This window comes from Hippichthys cyanospilos, chromosome 14 (genome assembly GCF_059441005.1).
Source record: "Hippichthys cyanospilos isolate Australia breed blue-spotted pipefish chromosome 14, RoL_Hcya_1.0, whole genome shotgun sequence".
NCBI lineage: Eukaryota > Metazoa > Chordata > Actinopteri > Syngnathiformes > Syngnathidae > Hippichthys > Hippichthys cyanospilos.
Genome location: NC_142382.1, coordinates 14,622,715 through 14,645,497, shown reverse-complemented (window position 1 = coordinate 14,645,497; position 22,783 = coordinate 14,622,715). Strand labels below are relative to the sequence as shown.

Genomic DNA, 22,783 nt, shown 5'->3' with positions numbered 1-22,783 from the left:
GGAGGGCAAACAGATAAAAAGGGCAGACAAGCAGAATGATAACAACATACTCCATCAGCAATAAAACTAGACTAAATGTCTATTGCACAATCTTTAATCTCTTGTTATCTTCTTTCAATCAGAGTATTATTTCCCCTTTCATTGTGAGTGCAGCTGTTTCCAGAACTGCAAAAATAGATTCTTTAGACAGAGGCCTGCTAATGTACACGTGTGAATGCATATATAGAATCACAAGGTCAAAGAGCATCCATTCAGCAAAGGTCGGAGAGGAAGTCCTGCTTGAATATAGGCTGGGGGCCACTATGGTGGGTTGAATGCTCTCAACAGGCAGTGCTTAAACAGAATTAGAGGGGCAAGAGACCCTCAGTGAACCAGCAACAAAACCAATCCAGATCTCCAGAAAAAAAATGGATTTGTTGGGTGATTTCCATTTGAGGTGATAATTTTGTTAAAATGCCATGTTTTGACTGAAGCCAAACATTTTCCCTTCACCCCTCCAAAACAAGTAAAAAAGCGATGCTAGATTAAGGAAGGGCATATGGCCATTTTACTGAATTATATGAGGTTTACACAATATGCTGTACATGAATAGCATTTATAATGCTAGAATATTATGATACTGTGTATGATAATATCATCTGTCATTTAATTTACTTCTGTAAAGTATTCACAATGCTTCACATTTTTCACATTTTGTTATGTTACAGCCTCATTCCAAACTGTATTAAATGTGCATCCTACCTCAAAATTTGACAAGCAATACCTTTTGACAGTGAAAAAAAGTTTTGTTTTTGATATGTTCCAATTTATTGAAATAGAAAACCATGAAATCGAATGTACTTAGGTATTCACAACTTTGCTTAATACTTTGTTGATACACCTTCGCTTTTGGCAGCATTTACAATCTAAATTATTTTTTAGTATGATGCCACAATCTTAAATCACCTATCAATAAATAGTCCTGTCCATTCTTATTTGCAGTACATCTCAAGATCGGATGTGAATTGACTGTGCAAATTGACTGTCCATTTTAATGCATCTCCAGTCATGTTCAATTAGGTTTGGGCTCTGGCTGGGCCACCCTAGGGCTTTCAAAGAGTGGTTCTGAAGCCGATCCTTTGAGATCTTGGCTGTGTGTCTTGGGTCATTGGCCTGCTGAAAAATTAATCTTCAACCCAGTCTGAGGTCAAGAGCACTTGGATTTTTCATCCAAGATATCTCTGTATATTGCTGTATTCATTTTTCCTTATCTCCTGACTAGTTTGCAAGTTCCTGTTGTTGAAAAACATCCCTGAGCATGATGCTTCCACCACCATGCTTCAGTGTAAGGATGGTATTGGCCTGGTGATGATTTCCTCCAAACATGAAGCCTCCCATTCACACCAATGAGTTTAATCTTTGTCTCATCAGACCTGAGAATTTTTTTTCTCATGATCTGAGAGCAATTCCGGTCCCTTTTGGCAAATTGCTCAAAGGGACATGACGGGCTGCCATGTTCTTTGTACTAAGTGGCCTTCGTCTGGCCACTCTACCATACAGGCCTGATTGGTGGTTTGTTGCAGAAATGGTTGTCCTTCTGGGTGGCTCTCCTCTCTTCACAAAGGAAAGCTGGAATGCAGACAGACTGACCATCTGGTTCTTGGTCACCTGCCTGACTAATTCCCTTCTTCCCTGATCGCTCAGTTTAGACAGCCAGCCAGCTCTAGGAAGAGCCCTGTTGGGTCTAAAAGGCTTCCATTTACAAATATCAGAAGCCACTGTGCTCAATGAGACCTTCCAAGCAGCAGAAAATGTTCTGTATCCTTCTCCAGATATGTGCTTCAAGACAATTCTCTCTTGCAGATCTACAGAAAATTGCTTTGACTTTATGGTTGGGTCTTTGTGCACTACATGCACGGTTAACTGTGGGATCTTATATAGACAAATCTTTAATTTTCTAAATCATATCCAGACAGCTGAATATAATACTAACCTTTGCTAACACATGGGTTAGTTTAGGGTAATGGTGCTTAATGCATTGATCGCAGTTGACCAATCGATCGAAACGATAGTATGGGTAGATTATATGCCATCAAGAATAATAAAATGACATTTTAAAGCCTCTGTCCAACAAAGGACAAAGCTAATATTGCTAAGGTTTATTAGTATGCATTCTACTTACTTGTGTTGATGAACACTAATGGCAGCCCATGAATTTAGCTCACCGGTAGTGTGCTGCACTCTAAACATGAATACATTATCAGGGATCATCGGGATGTTGGCTGCTGGAAAAGTATGTAAATTTGGGCACACCTGGTTCAGGGGACAGTAAAAGAAAAAATGTTTGTAATCTATTCCCATAGTGAGCTATGCTCCCAAGTTGTTGTTTGATTTTGCCCATAGACCAAAAACAATCTCTTTTTGTAGTTTGTAATTCAGTTTCCTCAAAACAAAAGAGAAAGTTGCAGATTCTACATTCTCTGTTTGAGTAAACTTGTAAATGAAAGCATGTGATCCTTGTGGAGCCCACATGGGTTCTCTTCAGGCACTCCAGCTTCCTCCCACTCTCCAAAAACATGCATGGCCGATGTCCCTCGCCTACTACCCAAAGTCAGCTGGGATAAATGGTAAATGGACTTTCACTTATAGAGCACTATTCTACCTTAGGTACTCAAAGCGCTTTACACTAACTAGTCATTTACCTACTGATGACACAGCATCAGGAGCAACTGGGGGTTCAGTGTCTTGCTCAAGGACGCTTAGACATGGTCCCGATGGTCGGGGAATCAAACTCACGGCCTTTTGGCTGGAAGACAACCACTCTACCACCGAGCCATGCCGCCCGAGCCGATAGGCACCAGCAAGCCTGCTTCTCTTGTGAGGATAAGCGGCTCTAGAAGATGGATGGATGGATCTCTCACATTTTTTGTCCAAATACGTTATGTAATGTGCCACTGAAATTGTAATTAATAATCTGCTTGACCTCTGTGCAGTCATTGTGGGTTCAGTTCCCACTCAGTGACCGCATGAATGTGAGTGTAAATGTTTATCTGTTTCAATGTCCAATGATTGCCTGTCAACCTGTACAATTTATAGTCTTGCTATTTGACCAAAGCAATGCGATTTTAGACCTGTAAATATGTCGTATTACTAAATTATACATGTCCTCTTTAACGATTTGACTTCACAACAACATTACTCAATTTTGAAAGCTCCTGCTCTCTGTTTAATGCAAGAGAATTTTGCAGTTAGCTGTCATGGCCTGGTATACTCTGCATTAACTTGAGAGGGCTTTTATCAGCCATCTGCTTTTAATTGTCAACATTTTGAGACAGTCTCAAGGAGAGTCTCAAGTCTCATCTGGATTTAATACATGATAAGAGTAAGCTGGGGCACCCTGAAAGTGCCAGGGAGTTTCAGGGCAGTGGTGATGAAAGATGGATGGAAGGGTGTTTTTACAACACCGGAGAAATATTACCGGTATTTAGTTTGAGGTATCATCCATACACTAACGGCAGACATATAATATTTTTTCAAGTATCTACTATTGCATATGACAGTTTCACAGAAACAAGATAAATTACTAAAACCCTCCTCCTCCTTTCAATTCCATGCTATCTTTACAGGAAAAATATATCATTCACTGGTTTAAGCTTCGTAATGAAGAATGTCAAAGTAAATAACAAACGAGAAGCCCCTTTTTCAGTGAATCATGATTTTAATCGCTTAAAAAGTTCATCTTCATGTTTTAGCAAAACAGTGTTGCTTCCGTTGAGTTCATTGATTAATGACACATAGATTATAGCATCTCGATACCTGATTCTGTGACTGGCCAACGAGACAAATTACGGATTGAGATTGTCAGGTCAGTCTTACATTGTATGAGAGGAATCCGCTTTTTCCTGATTCATTTTAGAAAACTGGGCAAATTGATACAGCCCACAATGTCAAAGCATTCCAGAGCTTGATAAGATCACCGTATTTGCTTTCTTTCCATATCACTGAATAGTTAAATAACAGAGTGTGCCCTTTTTCATTGTGCAATGTCTTGGCAATTCAACAAGGCTTGTTGCAAATGTTACTTTTTCACTGGCAAAATGAGTCACAATCAGGTACTACCATGTATATGGCATTCAATATGTCATTATAGATGGTGCTTTAATTTGCAGAGAGGGTACTATTGGGGTGGCATAAACAATGCTATATTTTAACAAACATAAAATTCTAGCTATGGCTAACATTGTACATATTCCTATAAAAACATATAAGCAACATACCACTTTGGGCTGTTGCGTATGACATTGGATTTGTTAGCTCATCGTTGGCACTTTAGCAATGACATCAAACAGGAAGCACTTCACATGACCCTAAACTAAATTTACAGTAAACTTACATTCTCAAAATAATCCCAAAAATAAATATTATTGCTCATGTGGACTTGTAAATGATTTTTGGATCACTGGAAATGTCAAGTAAATACGTACAAATCAAACATTCTAAAAAGGTGTCTCTCTCTGCACTCATTACAGACCAGCACCATCTCAAGGTAATAAGTGAACTGCATTCGTATTGTCAACTGCTATAATTAATGTGGTTAATTAAAAGGGTTTAGGAGCGTGTTTTATTGTTTTTCCTAAATGTTGATTACTGTGCACTAATGTAATTCTGATATGTATTTGTTATTATTTTTGATGTATCTTTTTAATTTAAAACAGTGTTCATTTGGAGGCTTGGAACGAATTAGGCTATTTACATGTAAAAAGTGTCTCTACTTATGAGAAATTACTTCAAGAACAAATTAATTTCATAAGCGGAAATGCCACTGTAAAATGAAGTGAAACTTTGCTGCCACATTCGTGTTTTTTTTTTTTTTTTGCTTGCTGACCTGTCTCTTGTTCCACATTTATTGTATCGAAATTAGCGTCTTTACTCTGGTTAACTTTCACAATGTAAGCTAAAAAATAAATGAGATGTTGCATTATCCCCCCCTTCATTCGTGCTGTCTCAGCCTTTCATATGAACTGAGAAGGTCAATTAAGCCTCATTTCACTGTTTATTATAAGTGAAAACCTGCGCTGAGTTGTAAAGATGATCTTGTAGTGGAAAAGTGAAACATCTTTGAATTTAAAGAGATACACATACAGTAGTATATTGACATCAGGACGGGCTTTACAGAAAATCGCGCCGCTCTGTGATGCGAGAGATTGTGGGGTCACGGCAACTTCACTGTCATTGTGGATGAAGAAGGAAAACATTCCTTTTTAGTGAAATGTTTCACTTCCTGCTTTTTGGCTGACACCACTGAAGGAGGTTAAAAGGGGAGCATTTAAGGAGGTGACAGCGGGTGACACTGCTTACATATCTGCTGCTATTTTCCCCTCTCCCTCGCTCTTCCTGCCCAAAAATGACCTCAAAGGAATGAGTGCGTTTAAAGGCTCCTCTTCCTGCCTTTGCCTCCATATCTCCCAGCGGCGGCATTCCCCACTGGTGAAGTTTTACCGCAGGGCCTCCCTGTGCCATCCAATCCCTAGGGCGCAGCTAGGATGGAGGTGATTTACTGGTGGCCCCTATGTTTGTTTTCCCTACCCCTGCTGTTGGTTCACTTAAGCACCCTGCTTACCTACTTATGCTACGAAGGGGGCGTGCTTTTGTACACACGTATGAACGGGTGTACGTTTCACGTGCCTCCCACCGGTGAGCAATGGCAGAGGCATACGTTGTAATTGCAATAAACGTGTCGCTCAAAGTCTGAGTTGAGTTTTATTTGTACAGCCTGTTTTAATAGCAGATCCATGGAGTAAATGTCAAATTTGATTTCACTGACACAGCTGGCTCACACCCTCTCGCTAGACCTGGCGTGCTGCCTGTGCCTGCCAGTGTCTATTAGAGGCGCTAATGTCATCATTTGACACTAAAAATGTTTCCTATTCAGCTGGACAGACAGTTTTACTCACACATAGATATACTATAGGGACTCTTACGTGATATGTCTAAAAGCTCTATGTCTACTATATATACAATAAGCCAGGAATAAACAAATCCACTCAGTCTTTAGCTAGTGCTCATCTAATTAGATAGAAATCGCCCGTGGGGAGGGCCTGTGATGTCACACGCTGGGAAGCTATTACTCACTCTATTGAGCCTGCAAAGGTTGGAGAAACACTTGTCACAGAGACAGACTTATGTGAAGTACCAGCCTGCATCTACCACCTGAAAGGCCAGGAGACAGAGGCGGGGCAGCTTTATTTATATAGCACATTTCAATCACAAGGCAACTCAATGTGCTTCACAAAAGTAAGGACAACACTTTTCAAAGCATTTACGCAGCAGCAAAGCAGAGAGAACTAAAATAGTTTACCAAATAAATATGTATAAAAAAACTATTAATTTATCTTTCCCAGTCTATGAACTAATAAATAAGTTTCATGTTTTCCCTGTGTACTCAATAGAAGACAATAGAATCCCTTTATTGTCATTGTCCAGCAGATATACAACAAAATTGGGAGCGCTGCCCCAATTGCTGCATATTAAATACATATGAACAATATATATAACAAATAGAATAAATGGCCCAAAATAGTGTATATCATTTTTTTTGCTATACCTACAGTGACTCTCAAATCTCTATATCATAGTGCCACTCATTTTTGTTTTTACATTGTATAAATTTATTTTACAAAATTAAAATTATTTACACTAGTCACTATTTCTTAATCTTACATCTAAGAAAAGTTTGTTCGCAAACTAGGTTTCTTTCTTCATTTCCACTGGGCATGCTATCAATATTTTTTTTTTCTTTGAAAACAAACTTTTAATGTTACAAGTAAATATATTCACAAACTCAATACTTTGCCATTTGTCTTGGGTAATATAACTCCAAAGTTAGGTGCAGGTTAAAGTTAAATGATTCAACTTATCTCATTCGGCCATGATGGGGTGTTAGGCATCGATTTTTGTTCTACTTTGAACCCACTTTAGCATCCACCTCTGTCCGACCCCAGGAGGGACACATTTGCTACAGTTATCCATCTGATACCTTCTGACAGCTATTCCTTTTCTTTTTTCATTTATTTTTTTCAAGCCAGTTCCAAGATCCACTTGGCATTGATTGTTACTTTCCAAGAATATTTGACTCCTGACATAACCTGGTGGTGCTCATTTTTTATATTCTTGTTGTCTAGGTGCTGATAGACAATCAAATATATGCATGCTAACGTCACCAATATATAAAGTATGGGCTGAAGGTTTGGAGACACCTTCTCATTTAATGTTTTTCTTTATTTGCATGACTATTTACATTGTATGTTATCATTAAATTGATCAAAACTAAGAATGAACATGTGGTGTTACCTATAGTCCTAAAAAATTAGGTAATAGAACTGCTAACATATTTTATATTCTAGTTTCTTCAAAATAGCCATTCTTAGCTCTGAATACCGCCATTGTTGGTGTTGTACAGAAGTCAGGTTAATACACAGCTGACAGCCCAACTGTTAAAATTTATATTATGGCAAGAACCAATCACCTCGCTAAAGAAAAGCATTACAGCTAGCATTACAGATTGAATAAGGTGTGTCCAAAATTTGGCCATGAATTAAAAGTAGCAATAGACTCATTACAGAAAAAGATCCCGGAACTGATGATCAGCAATATTTCATGCGAATATGCGATTTGAATGATAAATTACATCTGGCGGTGTCTGGATTCAATGGCAACAACATTGTAAATAACACAGCCGTGTGTAAGTCAGTCTTCTAGTTGATTCTTTGCAGGAGATTAACATTATGGTGCATTTTTTTTACTTTTATTAGTTTTTATAGATGGATGGATGGATGGATGGATGGATGGATGGATGGATGGATGGATGGATGGATGGATGGATGGATGGATGGATAGATGGATAGATAGATAGATAGATAGATAGATAGATAGATAGATAGATAGATAGATAGATAGATAGATAGATAGATAGATAGATAGATAGATAGATAGATAGAGTTACTTGTGTTAGCTAGCTAAAAACTCTTTTTCCTTTCTGTGTGGCAATGTAACACAGTTGTAGAAGCAGTCTTTCACAACTCTCTTTTTTTTAGGTCTTTTAATGAAGACGCAGGCTATAGGCTATTGTAATAGTAAACAATAAAGAAAAAACAACAAAAAAACAAACAAAGGCTGGCAGTTGCTTTGATCCCCTGGCAGGCAACGCATTTACATGGGCCACCGATGGTCAAACGAGCTGCCGCCATCGAGCTGTGCTCAGAGGACCTCCTATTATTGATGCATGAGTTATTTCTAAAAGAACACTTTGAAATAATGCCAAACATGAAAACCTTTCCCCTGCTCAGTGGAGTGAATTCAATACAGTTGCAGTGAAGCGTGATGTAAACTTGTCTTTTATTTTTATTTTTTTATTTTTGTTTGGGGGAGGAGGGGGCAAAGACTGAGACACACGGTGAAAGTTGGCTGTAACTCAAAGTCAGCTGTGAGTAAATGTTGCAACATGCACTGCCTGTGCACGCATGCGTTCAAATATAGTAAGTTCAAAGCTATGTTTGTAATATGCTCATGAACGTGAGGCAATGAAGTAGGAATACATTGCACATAAGGACCAGCATATGTTATGTAAATAAAGACCATTTCGAGGTACCCCCCGCCCCCACCCCCCTCCCACACACACACACACACACACACACACACACGCACACACACGCATGTTGGCTTCATGGTGACACTTGAGTTCTCGCCTCCTTCATGGTGGTTTGAATCTGGTTATCATTGAACAAGATGAAAGACTCACACGTTTTCACAAAGAATGTCAATGTGTGAAGAATCGCAGAAATAATAAACAGATATCTTGTGCTTTTTAAAAGACAGAACTGGATAAACAGGTAGAATCCAAGAGGAGCTGCTGCTGTCTGCCGTGACACATTAAAACTTGCTCAATATGTTGGGACGCAAAGGACATTATTTGCAGTCTCAGCTCTTTCTTTTCTTTCTTCTCTGCATCTCTCTGCTTCACAGATGCTGCTCCTCTTGATGAGGCTTTTTTTAAAGTCCAGGCTCCTTGATGGAACTAAAGGTGATTGGAGAGGAGGGGGATGGGTAAGAGAAGACATATGTGAATAGGGAATATGATGAGGCAGTCAGTCCTTCCCATCATTTTTAGTGGCTGAGGAGGAGACAGAAATGGCAGAAGGCGCAGCACTGTAGTGGTGTCAGGTGTTAAAAATCCATGCAAGGAAGAAATAGATGACAAGAGACAAAAGCTTTGCAGTATCAAGATTGAAATCACATGGTAGAAGAATATCTAAAAATGGAGAGATCGGCATCTTAAATATGAAAGGCTTTTGGCTGATGCTCGAGGTTCATTGAAGATTCTCTGCGTTATTGATGAGCCTGTCAGGCTAACTCTTCATCAGGTTGTGGGAAACGTATGGGTAGAGGGATGAAGAGGAGAACTGCAAAGAGGGAATATTTGGGTGAAAGGATGGGGTCGACTGAAGGTCTACAGTGTGAAAGCTGTTTCCTGAATAATAGTGACCGATGAACAGAGAAAGAAACGCTGGGGAAAACTGCACACCAAACTAAAAGGAAGAAAGAAAAGTGAAAGTGGAAAAAAAATTGGAATAGAGTTGAATAACTTCAAAGTAAAGTGCAATGTCAAAGTTACTCATCATACTTGTCATTGACGTCCATACTTGCAGCATCTATAGAACACGGGATAAATAGAAATAGCCTGATAAGTGCATTTTAGAGGTGCAATAATTAATCAAATAGCCTAATGGTAATAACATTAATCAATCATTATTTTGATAATTAATCCTTTTGGAAAACTAAAATTCCCTAGGGTTTCAGCCTCTTAACAATAATTATTCTGTGATTTAGCAGTTTGTCTATCCATCTATCCACTTTCTAGAGCTTTGTCCAAAAGGGTCGCAGGCTTGCTGGTGCCTATCCCAGCTGGCTTTGGGCAATAAGCGGGGATACCCTGAACTGGTTGCCAACCAATTGCAGGGCACACATTTAACAACCATTTACGTACCCAATCACATCTAAGGACAATTGGGCGTTTCCAATACAACTGCCATGCATGTTTTTGAAGTGTGGGAGCAAGCCGGAGTGCCTGGAGAGAACCCAAGCAGGCTCAGGGAGAACATGCAAACTCCATACAGGGAGGCCGGAGTGAGGTGAATTTGAACCCGGTCCCTGAACTGTGATGCGAACGTGCTAACTACTGCGCCACCGAGCCACCCAGTTTGATTATCGTTGCTTTAAATCAAAATACAGTTTATCTTGGGATGTAATTTTCCTTGTTTCAGTCACATTCAAACCAGTATAATCGTATTTTTTTTTAATATTGTCAATATGAGACGTTGTGTTTTTTTTTAATAAAGAGATGGAACGTAAAACAAGGTTTTCTAAAACCAATCAATGTATGAATTGACAAAAAAAAAACAATTATGACAATATGTTTTAGTTTCATCCCTACTTTATTCTGACACAACACCAAAAAAGGTGAAAGTCCTAGAAAATAATTACTATCTCCCTCCACTTCTAACATCCTGGGAGTAATAAATCTAATTTATTATTTGACTCATTATCAGGGATTCTCTGAAAGTGTTTATCACATTATACAAGTGAATTAAATTTTCAGAGCATGTCATTCATTTTTAGAAACTTATTTATGAGTAGCTGACTCTGCAGAACATGCTCTCTCTCTGATTGTTTTCTCATCTGTGCTTACTTGAGCCAAGACGGACAGAGTGACTGCATAGACAAGTGAGTCATCCCGTCTGCCAGTTGGCTAATCCTCGATAGCCAAGAGGAGCAGCAGTCCGGCAGTCTGCCTGTCTTTTTCAAACATGACCATGATGATTTCCTCTGGGCGCAATCTACTTGCGTGGCTTTCAGAGGGCCAACATTTGACCTATATTTTGTTAATTTACTTTGTTTTCATCTCCAAGCCCTCCCATCATTAGTTATTTAGGTCAAAGGGGGACAGTGTTTTCCAGCCAGAGGCTGAGTTGTTACTGTCCACTTGCTGTCCGATCCCTTATATGCGCTGTCATTGAAAACATACACATGAATTAGTTGGAGATCGAGCTCAGTGCAAGTGGAAATGTCAAGTACAAAGTAACTGGTACAAAGTAACTGGTCAATGGATTCAAAACAAAATGGGATGAGGAAGAGGGGCGTGTGACAGACTAAGTGCTCACATGCATTAATATTCTTTTTGCACATATATATTGAACTTTTCTTGTTCTTCTGTGATGTGGACAATAGACATACTGATAATCAGATGTGCAGCTGTGTTCAGTTCCGTATCCACTTATTGGGTCTGTAAAGTATTAAATATTGCCTCTTTTAGAGTTACTCATCTCTTGTGTTCATTAGGCCAATCTGGTTGTATTATTCATCTGTCAGCTACTGTATTACAATACAGCAGACAGCTCCAGCTGGCTGTAGTAGCGTAACACAGAGTTCAAGGGGATGTATCATTGTAATTCAACTTTTTGAAGCATTTAGCCATGTTAAAATGCTAATTACTCCCCCGAAACACCTCCTTTTATTTTAGTGTCTTGACCCATCTCAGAGAATTCTTGATTCTTGCTGCGTTCTCATCACCGGCCCCACCCCATCAGAGAAAATGGCTGGGTCTCAGTCTCATTAATTGAGGAATGCCCTTGCACCACATCCAAATGCATTTTTGGTTTTGCTGGTTGTACTGAGCAAGCTTATACTGTAATGGCGAAGGGAAATTATTTGTCAAGACAACGTGTGTGCAGTCAGTCTTGCCAGAAGAGGGCAAAAATATGACATGGCCTCTTTGATAGCAAAGTCCTTTCTCCTACCGCCTTCCATTCTGAACATGGCATTTATTTATTTATTTATTTATTTATTTATTTATTTATTTATTTATTTATTTATTTTGGTCAGCGTTTGATGAATCTGAGTCAAGATTATTTTTTTGAACGACCATCACCTTACAGCAGCATCTATGGCAGTGTTCTGATTTAGACTGTAGCTCACACCCAATTTCTCTTGGGCATGGAAATAAAGCCCCCATTATTTCAAGATATTTCTATTTTTTCAGTTTTTCTCTCGCTGTTTCTGGTTTGTCTTTCACAGTCAAGGTCAGCCACTACACTTTGTTCAGAGATGATTGTTAAAGCACTGACAACATGACCTTGTCCTTGACTGATGATGGTAAAGAGGGTTGTTACTATGACTTAGCGTATCGGTCGTTTGCTGGCGTTACACCGTGCTCAAATGCACATATATGTTCAAATGTTGCAGGTGATGTTTAATTTTATGTTGGCAGTAATACAGTATGTTTTACTGAAGTGCATAAGTAGCATAAAAGACACCGAAGTAAAGAGAAAGGAGGCAGCAGTGGGAGAGGAGCTCTGGAGAGATGATGAGAAGAGGAATACAAATGAGAGGTGAGCCGTGGGTTTTAAAAGAGAGGAAGGATGAAGGAGAAGGAGGGAGAAGACAAGATAAAAGAAGCAAGATGAGAGAAAAAGAGTGAGGGTGGAAATATAGATAGCTGAGAAGACAAAGATGAGTGGAAGAGAGCTTTAGAAAGCGAACGATGTACTGAGTGAAGCAGCCGTCTTGCCAGCGCTTCCGTGACCTAGATTCTCAGCTTCTCCCTGGATCCCACTCTCATGAATGTTTGATTATGCCTCCAACAATAGCTGTATTTACACTTTTTAAATTACTACTCATCGGCGGAGGGGAAGGAAAATCAAAGCCATTCAGCATGGCAGGGAAATAGCAGAGGAATTGATTTGAGAACATTGAGGTGAATGGCAAATAGGAGCAAACTGGGCTCTGTACACACGCACGCTACATGTACACACAAACATGCGCTAACACACGCATGTGCACGCACACACGCAAAAAAAAACGTGCGCACACACACACACACACACACACACACGGCCCTCCTCATAAATCAATCAAACTTTATTTACAGAGCACTTTTCACAAAAAAGATAGTAACACAAAGTGCTTTCCATAATTGAGGTGAAGGTTAACAGTATGATGAGCAGACCTTCAGAAAGACATGCATACACACTCAGAGTGGATGAAAACCTGGATGTGATTAAAACAATTAAGTAGGACATTTTTAGCATCTAAAATGAATACTAAAACAGTCAACAGAAGTAGTGTGACTGTCTAAACCTCCCTCCCTGCTATCCTCACTCTAACTCTGGAAAATGCTCTACATCCCCAAACCTTGGCTCGGCGCATCTTGGAGCATCATCACAGATAAACCTCTGTCTGTGTTGCTACGGTAACCATTCTGGTAAATTAAGCCGGTGACTGCCATGAGGAGCGCGATAGGAGGAGCAATAAGCGTAAGACAACAAAATGGCGGTGAGATTAAACAAGACACAGTTATCACAACAAACAACAATGGATGCTGGGAAAGCACACACGTTATTCGCTCCCTCTCTGTCTTCAACTCATTCTCCTCAGTGGACATATGTGCACAGACGCATCAACATAAACATGTGGGCACACATGCGCACACAGCCTTTAATCCCATTCCAGTAAACAGAGAGAACTGGTTCAGCGTCCATAATCTCTGAAAAGCCCAGTTTTTGGAAGCTGTTTGATATCCTGCTCCAAATAGAACAGCACAGATGAGCGGCTAGTTAAAGCTCGCGGCTAACAAAATTGAACAGATTAAGAGATGAGGCATCATTGTGATGTATTTCATTGATGAGTTAACGAGACTAAAGTATTTTAATTATTCAGTTAATTAATGATTTCCAGTTTTTTCAGCTAAGAAACGCATCTCTATAAAATGAATGATTTCTGTATATTTTCACATATATTTCACCATAGTAAAGTAAAGTCCTTTTGTGTCACGCTGTCTAGGAGCAGTCTAGAACAGGGGTGCCCAAACTCTTGCATGTGAGGTCCGCATACAGAAAAACAGAAGGATGAAGTGCCACTTTGAAATTCTTTGACGTTAATTTACACTGAAATCAAGCAAGAAATTCATTTGTTCTTTTTATTTGTTTATTTATAAAAAAACTACAACATAACAACTTTCTGTTGAGGCTGATAACATGGGAAATTTTCAAGATTCTGGGGTGACCTATAGGCCAGTACTGCATTGGACAGTGACCACAATCGAAACCAAAACAAGAGCAAACTCTTGTCACACAGAGCAGAATGTGGTGGAAAACATGTTGCTGTTTTTAAATTATTGTAACTAGTGCGACAAAATATGAACCAATTTTTCCATTTTCAATTTTTGGAGGGTGGCAGTGGGACATTGTCCCTTCTGTTTTTGTTCACCTCCATTGTTTTTCCTTTTTCACGAGTCCTGCAGGCTGTGTTTTATTTCATTTTTTGGTTACTGTGCGGACCACAGTTAAACAAACAGAGAGCCCCATTTGGCCCCCGAGCCACAGTTTGGCCTAGACTCTGGTTTGAGAATAAAAATGTATCTGTAAACAAGATAACAACATAAGTTGTTTAAATAAAATACATCATAATTACCAGAAAGTCTGATTACAGTATTCATGTTTTGCATTCATGTGTAAAAATTACGACATAAAGTACATATGTGTTTTTGTCAAATTTGGCTGTAACAAGTTTAGATTCAACCAACCAATCAGAGAACGGGAAGATCCTGAGACAGGAAGGATACATTTGAAATATTTTAAGATAATTTAAAAAAATGAGAGTTTTGGAGCTTTTTCTGAAGGCAATTGGCAGTTTAGTTTGACATGACAATATACAGAGGCCAAAATCTTCTTGGGCAATACATCCAATGGTGATTGAAGTAGGACAACGATGTAAAGCGCAACAAAATGAATAACTGTTGAGAATAAACAAATACAGTTTTGAGAAACAAATATTAGAATTTACGTTGCATGTTACATACATGTTTCTGATATGTTTCTGAGAAGGGCTTGCTGGCCCTGACTGTCCACCACTGCAACAAATGCCTGTATTTTAAAATACAGGTGTAATAGCCTTGCGTCCCAATACATTTGCCCACAAGGCACATTTTTCTGTTTTCTCTCAACACGGACTTGTAAGTGTTTCTTCCCCCACCCTCTTTTTCATTCTTATACTCTAGTGGACACCTTGTCCCATCATGACCATAGTCTGGCTTGTTCTACAGACCAAATCATTTAGACTACCCTTTACACCGCAGTTGCCATGGTAACCATGTCTGGGTTTGTGTGTGCACACTAGTAGGGGATTGGTTGCCAGGGGCTAGATGCTTTCCAATCAAATCTGTTACTGGGGTGTGTGGGCCCCCTTTCATGGGCAGCAGCAGAAAATGAAGGACAAAGTGTGGGGGGGTGGGGGGCGCCACCTGTTGGACAAGGCTATTATCATCCTGTGGTTTTGGTTGAGTGATGCTGAGGGAAAGTAATCCAAAATAGACAGATATATATTAAATACTGGGGTCAGGACAGTGATTTAACATGGCGAAGCAACCCAAATGTTCAAAACATAATAGTTGGCTGCCTGTGTGCTTTATGCATGCTCAATGTGAGATATTGTCATGATCACAGCCATCAGACCACTGATGCTACTGCACAGATGACAGCTTTGTGATAGATGAAAATGACCTATGGTGCCAAACAGCGATCCGGTTGACCAGTGGCTCTCTAACTGGGCCATGGGTCCCATCTGTCACTGTCAGAGGAATCGGTGTCCCAGCGCACCCTAAACATTGCACATTGCAGGGTTAATTATGTTGCCCTTCATCACTTGTGAAACCTGCATGCACATTAACCTGCTGTTTCAGTACTTCCCCAACCTTTGGCCTGAAATGATGTATGAGACGCACACGCTTTTTCCTAATGTCGATTAATCACTTGTTTTTCCTCATACACTCTGAAAACATTTAAGTTGAAACATAACCTGGTCATGGGTCAACAAAGAGCCATCCTAATAGCTGGGTCAATTTGACAGCTTTCTGGGTTGTTATATACAAAACAACCCAATGTTTCAGGTTGAGGTTTTAAGGTCTTGTAAAAATGGGGGACTTTTTGGGGTTGTTTTGTACAAAACAACATAGAAAGGTGGGTCAAATTGACCCAAATATTGGCTCGGGCCTCTTTGTTACATTAATGGATTTTTTCACCGAATTTTGTGTGACGCCGCAACTAAGCCTCTTCTCCATCGAGTATCTGAAGCATAAAGATGGCGACAAAACATGTTACCCGCCTGTTAGCCAGACAAAACCTATGTAATAGATTACTAGAGTTACTGTGACATCCCCTGTGCTTTATCATCTGTCCTTGTTTGCAGATTAGGGGGCGGAGCCACCGGCTGCACACCTGCAGCACATTGCCATCAGGGGACTATTTAGGTGTGGCCGAAGCAGGAAGATGTTGCTGCATTATTGCCTTGGCCTTGCAGCGTCAATTCCAGTCTCACGTTCCTTGTTTCGCCATGCCTTAGCTTTTTTTTGAATGAGAATTTCTGTTGCTATTTATTTCCTACCTTGCATTAGCAGTTTTTCCAATAGCAAAAGGGTACCGACTAAAAGTTGGTACTTTTGTATTTCTTGGTGACGTCCTCTTGTTAGTTACGCCCCAGTGTCTAGTTAGTTAAATGCACTTTTGCATTGTCTCTTTGATTTGTGTTGCACTGTGAAGAATTTCCGTTGTTACTTCACGCGCCGAGTGCTCTTTTTTTTTTTTGGATAAAACGTTCTGTCACACCAAAGCCGCCTTCAGTATGTTCCAGGGTTCACTTCTCGTTTGACTTGGTCATCGCCGTGACGGTTACGATTGATAAATAAAAATAACGATGTGATAGAATCTTTGTTTTGTACATCATTGAACTAAGCGGCTTGGTGGCATCATGGTTAGTAGGCCCCCCTCACAGTTCAGGGACCTGAGTTAAAATCAGATCCATCTCACTCCAATCTTGCTGTGTGGAGTTTGCATGTTCTCCCCGAGCCCACGTGGGTTCTTTCCGGGCACTCTAGCTTCCTCCCACACTCCAAAAACCTGCATGGCAAGTGTATTGGACATATTACATTGTCCTTGGGTGGGATTGCGTGCATGAATGGTTGTTCGTCTCTGTGTGCATTGCAATTGGCTGGCAACCATTTCAGGGTGTCCCCCGCCTACTGCCTACTTTAGATTGCTTGCAGAGGAGAAGTTCACATGCACAGAAGAGATTGCTTTTTTGGTGCAGGATGTCTTAATGAGTTGGTCAGGCAATATGAAATCACATGAATCCTCATCAACTTATGGGAAAACAAAGGAGGAATATCCAACGAACATGAAATACGAATACACTGGGATAATCATCTTGACAGAGTGTAATTGTTCAGCTTTCTGTTCATTTGCAAATGTGTCGGTCTCTCGAACAAATAGATAAGAGAGACATTATCAAAGTGACTGATGCATGATACATAACACGCAAGCATCACTCCATTTTCCACCCTTGTGCACCTTCTTGTCAAGAAAGACGACAGAGGAGATCATTCAAAATGTATTGTTTAAAGGCCTGTAACCATTCACTCAATCTTAATCAGACACCAGCTAGCATCTCCAACTTTGTGTCAGGCACTAAGACAGAGGGAGTGCATGACTGGGATTCACCTCCTCAGCATGCTGGCCCACATTTTAAAATGTTTATATTTATTATGCAGATGGATAAGAGAGAGCTGCTGAGAAATAAATCAATAACATGACAGAAAAAATGGTAGGTATGATCCAAAACAACTAACTCATATTTATCTCAACCATAAATCGACCGTTGACTTAATTGCATTAACAGCTAGGTTTTGCAGAATGTTTGGCTCAGAATGAAGAAAATGAGAAGTTGCTTGCTGCGAGTCAGGTGCCAAATGTCTTCGATATTCACTGTACAATAACAAGTAGCTATAAAAATAAAGTCAAACTCTAACATGCCGTTTTCTATTAAAACTCTATCACCCAGTAAAATCTAATGCATTCTGGGCAGCCTATTGTTTCCCATTGAAAACAGAAATATACCATAAAAGTGTTGCAATTTGTGATTGAATTGATAATTAACAGTGAGACACAGAGTAAACCATGTGCTAGCATATTTTGGGAGAAACCACTGGCTACAGAGCTCGACGTTGCTTGACGTGGGGTGGACCTACACATTTGACTCCACCTTCACCGATTCGCAACATCTACGGTTAAAAGGGTTAAAAAGTCATAGGTTAAAAGTGATGGTACATGGACAGGAAGACACATGTTTTCAAAGCAGTCGTTTTAGCATATAAAGTCAGGATGTAGAGGTCACTGTGGTAAATGGAAGTTGCTGTGGTTAACAACCACCATGTCCCAGACCTGCAATTAATGTTTGCTTTTTATAAATTGACATTATGACATTTCCTCCCAAAAATGTTTATGTTGCTTTTTTTAAACAACAGCCTAGAGACGAAACCTCATGCACAAAGATAGTAGAAAATGTCATGTAATTTGAATATGGTTTTCAGTAACAGAAAATAATAGTCTGTGTCCCCGTGTCACTTCTACCACACTGTCTTCAATGTTAACATGGAAACAGGCTATTTTATTAAAAATGCAGGTCCCAAACAGCTCTGAATAGCATTATTTGCAGTTAGAGGAAAATGTCAATCAAGACGTTGTCATAGAAGATTTAAAATCAACAGCAGTAACAGATGAGAAGAAACTAAAGAATTTACCGATATTAATTCATTTTGGCACATATCCAGGAACATACTGTTTTCTTTGAAAGGCCGGCCTTTTGGCTGATCCAGCTAAACATTACATAAATATGCATCCATTTAAAGTCTATGAAAAGACATGGCATGGCATCTTTGATGATTCTGACAATCGGAGTACATTAGGGTGCATCCAGAGATTGTGCGCCCTCCTTGGAAGCGTAACTGGGGGAAGTAACTCCTGGTTGCTCTCAGCCGAATGTTCCTGGTCACCCAGGCTATCTTGGTTACCCTATCAATATTGAATTTGGGCTTTGGCAAGGCTCATTCTGTATTTGTTAACTTCATCTTTTGAACAATAAATAGTATGTTTCCTGCTTTGCAGGAAGAGGTTGGTAAAAGAATTTGGTTTTAAAATGACTGTGACCCATTGCACAAGTAGCCTCTATTTCATAACAGCTGTTGTACTCCAGTTTAGTTTGGAGGAATTTGAGAGCCCTGACCCATGGATGAGCTAGAACAGTGACTATGAGACAACCCCAAAGGCCTGGCATTCCGGTATATATCTTAAATAAAGTGATAAATGTAGAGGATCAGCTAATTTCAGTCGATGGCGGCGTCAATGTGTCTTTCTGTCATTGGATCCAGCTACACTGAGAGATTACTACACATTGTGAATGAAGTAATCTACTCGCCCTTTGCACTCTTCATAGACTGTCCTACCCACTCAGCTCCATTCCATATGTTGACTGACACTGAGGGTGTGGTGAATCTCTGGAGGACAATACAATAACAATATCTCTTTTGGTTGGAGACTGCCTGACACATTATTATTGTTTCTCAGACAGTAAACTAGCCAGAAAACAGCTGCAGTTAAAATCCTGAAAGCTTCATTTTCATGACATGACATGTTGAGAATTTTGTGAATTCAGAGGGATTCAGCGCAATTTAGAGCCATGAATAAGATCTGGGGCCTCTTTTCTGTACATATACTGTACATATTTTGCTATTCTGACTGGATTAGAAAACAAACTCTGATTAGAGCAAGATTTACTGCATGGTTGAGTTTGGAGAAGTAGCAGACTCATGAAGTGCCTTTAAATGCTTGTCTTAAGTATCTCGCTCAGTGAGGATGAAAATGAATACAATGTTGTTGTTTTTTGTTTAACTGTCCACTCTCTTTGATTGACCATACCTGACCACTCTTCTATGTAGTACGTATGTCGACTCCAGGCATTCTTTGGCATAGGCTCTGTCAACAATGTTCTGTGGCCACAGCTTCAGTTGAGTCCCAGGATCTCTACATGAATGTGGCAAGGCCAAAAACCAGCATTAAAAGCCTCTGACTTTCTATTAGGAGGCAATGCATTAAGAAACGGCAACAATGTGTAAAGGATATTGCCACGTGGGCATCATAAACACTATTGCCCAATAACACAGTTCATCACTATATCTAAAAGGTGAAATTAAAACTCTAACATGCAATGTGAAGGCCGTATACCAAGAACACCCAGAAAAATGTTGCTTGCTTCTCTGGTCTCAGTTCACTTGAGATGGAGTGACACAAAATGGAAAAAGGTGTTGTGGTCTGACGAGTCCACAAATTATTTTCGCTAATTATGAGTGTCATTTTTTTTTTTTTTAAATCGGCGCAAAGGTAAAAAAATAACACAGAAGCCAGACCACTTTTTACCTTTCTAAATTGTATCATGGTGGTCACAAGTTTTTGACTATCAGGGCTGACTGGTCACTACAGAAGTGAAGCATATTATAAAATCGGTTTACTGAGATGAGGTCATTGGGTATAACCAAAGAGAAAATTTAACAGTGAGTATCATGCAGACAGCTGGTTCATGTTACCGCAGCGCGAATGGCTGATGTGACTGCAAACTTGCATGAGCTCTTCAACCTATCTTCGTATTTTTTGTTTGTGGTTTTGGTGAGAGACAAACGATGAGGAGGAGTGTAAAGAGGCACACAACAAAGGCAGTTGCAGATAAATACCTGTCTTCGATTTTTTTTTTTTCTTCGTAATGTTCATGGATGAGCGCATGCCAGGTGGTGAGCAATGCAAGTGAAAACAAAGGAAAAAGAAATTAAGATGGTCTGTAACGCAGAACACATGCAAGTCAAGTGAAAAGGTCAGAGGGGGGTGTACTATTTATGACCACGTAATTTTTGGGACTAAAGTGTAGCTACAATGCTGCTTTTACAATGCATTCATTGGATCCTGCATGTGGCCTTAAGTGCCCCAACACCGGAAAAGTTCTTTTCATGTAAACATTACCATTTGCGGAGAAATGATCGCATTTCTCCGAAGAAGGAATATCTACCAAAACATCTGACACAGCATTGGAGCTCTTCATGGAGAGATCACGCATATGAACGGATGGTTTCAAAGTGAAAAGAAAACGAGGGGTTCAATACAGGGGAAATGCTGGAAAGAAAAGTGGCTTGTCGACAAAAGTGAAATATCTGAGGCTTGGCTCTCAACCAAAGTCATGGGTGGGGAACTTTATTGTGATAATCTTTGCTTTAGAGCTCTAGCACTCCCTCCTTTACTATTGGCTGTTAGCTGGTTAGGGACACAGATGCCATGCGGGATTAAGGATTGTAAACCCTGAAAGAATGCACTTCAGTAAACCTCATTTATGATACCTGTGTTTGTCTTGCTGTGACTGTATAGAATGAGCATGGCAGGATAGAAAGTTGCTTGAATGTTTTGAGTTGCATAGTTTGTCTTGTGAGCTGACACCAACTGGGAAGAAAGGAAAAAAGATACAGTTTGAGCTATGAAAGCCTTTGCCTGTTTCTGATCTGAAGTTTTCTTCCAAACTATTTCAAAGTCAGATGTTTCTCATAGGATGTCTGCACAAACAGGTATAATTTTCAAATCATTTTAAGAATAGTTTGCTGTTGTGCTTGATATTTTTGTAATAATTAGATAATTACTGATTGAATGATTATATACATTTATATCAGTGGTGGTCCATGCATTTCATACTTCAGACCTTCAGTGATGTTCTGCGTAGTCCAACACCACCGCTGGAGAAATTACACGTACGCATTACTGGGCATTGCATCCCCTCAGTCGCGTACTACCCGAGCTATTTTCTGGAGCATTTAAACCTCAATAAACCCATTAAATCCTATCACTACACGTAATACGTGATATCCATTAATTGAAAATGAGCGAAATAAAATTAAAAAGTCATATTAAAAATGGAAAAAAAAATGCTTGATCTCACGAAAACGGCTGTACCAAACACTTATGTCAACACAAAATCCATTCTTCTTTCTTTCCTTGAGAACACTTCAATGACTTGGGTGACATTTTCCTCTCCTTCAGCCATTGTGAGTTAAAAAAAGTGAGTAGATGTATTTGATTTTTCTGCTAATGGTCCCCTGCTCTGGCTCTGGTGTATTTCTGCCAAGCTACACGGTATAGCTTGGTTGCTCTGCATAGCGTTGCCTCCCATCCAATCACAGGGCGCATTCAACGTGAGGCCTTCTAGCTGGCCTTTGGTTAACGTAAAAAACTTAATTTCAAGTTTCTTTTTAATGACATTTCTTTTCATGAATAAATATAAAACATAGTTGAACTTGGTCAAGTGGATAAACATATTTTGCGAGTCCAACCAGAGAATCGTTTGAGTCAAGTCCAAGACAACGCAACAGAACATGTGATGTCCTTACTGGAGTCAGAGTCCAGGCCCAAGCTCTGGTACTACAGCTCTGCTGGAAAACTTTAAACTGGACTGTGGCCATGGCTTAAGAAAAAAAATGTCAATGGTGTTTCTGAAAGAGAAATGAAGAGCGGTTTATGTAAATCTGACATTTACTGAACTTAATTTCATCCCTCCCCTCTTACTCGTCATCAGATAACCTTATGATTCATTTCATGTTTTATTAATCAGAACATCTCCAGCTTCAGGATTTCCATGATCACACAGCTGGTTTACTTCTCGATGGTTTAGACAACTGATAAACTATGTGGAAAAACTGCAACTAGAATATACTGACTAAAGTATGGACAAAGCGAGCGTGGATTGAATAAATTCAAGACATGAAGGAATTGCTCTCCCTTGAGAGCTATATGAGCTTCCTCCCTTCTGGGAACACTTCCATCAAGATGTTGCCCTG

The 22,783-nt window shown here is 39.7% G+C and overlaps 1 pseudogene; it reads right to left on the bottom strand.

Annotated features, from left to right (window-relative positions):
* Positions 1 to 1,205: 1,205 nt before the first annotated feature.
* On the bottom strand, positions 1,206 to 22,408 carry LOC148413114 (uncharacterized; annotated as a pseudogene).
* Between the last annotated feature and the right edge of the window lie 375 nt (positions 22,409 to 22,783).